The sequence below is a fragment of the Micropterus dolomieu genome, linkage group LG14 (genome assembly GCF_021292245.1).
Source record: "Micropterus dolomieu isolate WLL.071019.BEF.003 ecotype Adirondacks linkage group LG14, ASM2129224v1, whole genome shotgun sequence".
Lineage (NCBI taxonomy): Eukaryota > Metazoa > Chordata > Actinopteri > Centrarchiformes > Centrarchidae > Micropterus > Micropterus dolomieu.
Genome location: NC_060163.1, coordinates 8494827 through 8498413, shown reverse-complemented (window position 1 = coordinate 8498413; position 3587 = coordinate 8494827). Strand labels below are relative to the sequence as shown.

Sequence of the window (3587 nt, the reverse complement as noted above, 5' to 3'; positions counted from 1 at the left end):
TCTGACATCATCACCAAAGACACTAATAATGCACGTGCCCTGTTTGCTACTGTCGACAGGCTAACCGACCCTCCTGTGTCTGTAGCCTCTGACCTATCCACCAGGGCCTGCAATGAATTTGCCTCCTTCTTCACAGACAAAATTCAAACAATTAGACAAGCAATCAGGTGCCTCCATGTCAGTAACAGGATATGTCTTGTCCCTGTGTCCACTTAAAAACAATTCATATAGCATGAGACAATATGATTCTATTAACCATAAAAACCTGGAGGACATAATACAACATCTGAAATCCTCCTCATGCTGCCTTGATATTTTGCCAACAGGTTTTTTTCAAAACGCATGGCCTCAGATCTACTACAAATTGTCAACATGTCTCTCCTCTCAGGTTTTTTCCCCACAGGCCCTGAAAACTGCAGTCATCAAGCCACTCTTAAAAAAGAGCAATCTAGACAGGTCACTAATGAGTAATTACAGGCCCATATCAAATCTCCCATTTTAAAGTAAAATCATTAAAAAGGCTGTTTTTCAACAGCTTAGTGCTGTCTTGGCACTAAATAACTGTTTTGATGTCTTACAGTCAGGTTTTCGACCACACCACAGCACTGAGACGGCTCTTCAATGACCCATCATGATCCATTTAAACATTGACAGTGGCAGAATTTCAGTCTTAGTTTTATTCGATCTCAGTGCTGCATTTGACACGGTCGATCACAACATATTACTAGACAGACTTGAAAACTGGGTTGGATTTTCTGGCACAGTACTAAAATGTTTGAATCCTACTTAAAAGGACAGGGACTACTTTGTGTCTATAGGTAATTACACATCTGAGCTGACAAAAATGACATGTGAAGTTCCCCAAGGCTCCATTCTGGGGCCTCTTTTGTTTAACTTTTACATGCTTCCACTGGCTCAGATTCTGAAAAACAACAAAATATGTTACCATAATTATGCAGATGACACACAGATTTACATAACCATTTCACCAGGGGACTATGATCCCATACGGGTGCTGAGTAACTGTATTGAGCAGGTCGACAATTGGATGTGCCGGAATTTTCTTCAATTGAACAAAGATAAAACTGAAGTTATTGTTTTTGGAGCCAGGGAGGAACGAATGAAAGTCAGTGCTCGACTTCAATCTGTAATGTTAGAACCACAAATCAAGCCAGAAATCTTGGTGTAGTTATGGACTCAGACCTGAATTTGAGGAGCCACATTAAGACAATTACAAAGTCATCCTACTATCACCTGAAGAATATATCAAGGATTAAAGGACTTATATCTCAGCAAGACCTGGAAAAACGTATCCATGCATTTATCTTCAGTCGACTCGACTACTGTAACAGTGTCCTTACAGGGCTCCCAAAGAAATCCATCAGACAGCTGCAGCTGATTCAGAACGCTGTTGCTCGAGTCCTCACTAAGACCAAAAAAGTTAGCTTTATGTCCCCAGAGTCAAAACTAAACAAGGAGAAGCAGCGTTCAGTTATTATGCTCCGTATATCTGGAACAAACTCCCAGATAACTGCAAGTCTGCTGAAACTGTCAGTTCTTTTAAATTAAGACTGAAGATTTCTCTTTTAACCATTGCTTTTAATTAAATATTTAAGATTTTTCTTTTTACCACTGCCTTTAACTAGCAGATTGATAACTTACACTGTACTGTAACTTTTACTGTCCTGTTTTCTTTTTCTTTGTTTTTAGCTTTTTACCATTGCTTTTAATTAAATATTTACACGGTGAGATATTAGTAGATAACTGGGTGAAAAGATAATGAGAGTGAGATTGAACAGAGTGAAGGAAGTGGTCTTAAATCTCACACCCGAGTGATTTGCAGGAACCTCTGTCCACCTGTAAATGTGGGTCCAGAGTATAACTGGATCAAAGTGGCCTGTGGACAGACATGTCCTGGTTTCTCTGTAGTGTCCGAGGGTTTTTGGAGTTTCAGTGGACCCAAAGATTGCTGTGGACCCAAGTACAGACTAGCTAGAGAGAATAGATTAAGTGTACTTCTCTGTTTATTCTCTTTTCAAAATAACTGTAACTCAATTATTTGCTCAACCCCTCAGCCTGTTTTTATTTTCCATTTAACTCTTTTAACCCTGATTGTAGGGCACGGTGGTGTGGTGGTTAGCACTGTCGCTTCACAGCAAGAAGGTTGTGGGTTCAAACCCCGGGTTGCCCCGGCCCTTCTGTGTGGAGTTTGCATGTTGTCTTCGTGGGTTCTCTCCGGGTGCTCCGGCTTCCTCCCACCGTCCAAAAACATGCAGGCTAGGTTACCCTAAATTGTCCTTAGGTGTGCGTGAGTGTCTATGTGTGGCCCTGCGATGGACTGGCGACCTGTCCAGGGTGTACCCCGCCTTGCGCCCAATGTTAGCTGGGATTGGCTCCAGCCCCCCCGCGACCCTGTACGCAGGATAAGCGGTTGACAATGGATGGATGGAACCCTGATTGTACACTGCACTGTAACTTTTATTATATTTTAATGTGTATTTTTTTCAATTTCCCTATGTTGCTTTTAAACTTAAACCCTGTTGTGTTTATGTTTTATGTAAAGCACTCTGAATTACCTTGTTGAAATGTGCTATACAAATAAACTTGCCTTGCCGCACTGATAAAGAATCGGATCGTTAAGCAGTCTCAATAAGGGTATCAATATCAATAAAAATTATCGATCCCCATCCCTACCTTCAACTAAACTTAGCCTCCTAAAATCCTGTGTCCTCATATGGGGACTTTAGGCTTTGGGATCCCTGCAATGTATACTTCATTCTGCTCAACTTAGACCTATTGTCCTCATTAGTGAGCAGTTGCCTGTGCCCTCTAGCCACGTTCTGATGTCTGTTTCTTCTTTGTTACACATACTCATTTTTTTTCTAAAAGTACGTCCTGTTCAAAGACAGTGCTACTAATATAAATACACACAGAATCAAAGCCCAGGTCTTGGGAGGTTTGGGAAATATTTTTTCATGAAAGGAGAAGTGTGGATTTGTCCCTAATTTCTATATCAAGCTATATAGTGCAACAGTTGTACCAATGTAATTCTAAAATAATAATATTGATAGCAATAACAACAAATGCATCCAGCTGCAACTACTAAAAGACAAGTCAAATTTAAACAAACAGTGACTCAAACAATGGGTGAGAAATAGAAGCTAACCATAACCTTAAACATGACAATAGAAGAGATTTGGAAGCCAGTGCAGTAGGGCTGGACCCAAATATTTGACTATTCCTTCATTGGGTTGGTATTCAGTTTTCAATTGTGGGATGTGGAGATTCGCACAAGCGCCTACAGTGCTGTCCCGCAAAACGCTGCACACACACCAGCTTGCACCGCCCTTTTCAGTTTCTCTCTTGTTGTATCATACAGCGACAGACACATACAGGCTGCTATCTGTCCGCTTTCAACTTCATTGTCAGCCGTATGTGTTACTGCCCATGTATGTTTTATAGCTCACATTTTGAACTTTTTCACTCGCAATTCTGTGGTAACAACCGCATGTGAGCTGCTTGTGGAGAAGGCCTAGAGTACATCTCTCTGTATGGCGACCGGTCATGGATGGAGTTGGTGTCTTGGA

General features: G+C 41.2%; 1 protein-coding gene across 2 annotated transcripts in view; it reads right to left on the bottom strand.

The window, feature by feature from the left end:
• snx29 (sorting nexin 29) overlaps positions 1–3587 on the bottom strand; it is a 356821-nt gene that overhangs the window by 351833 nt on the left and 1401 nt on the right. The gene's annotated exons all lie outside the window — the stretch shown is intronic.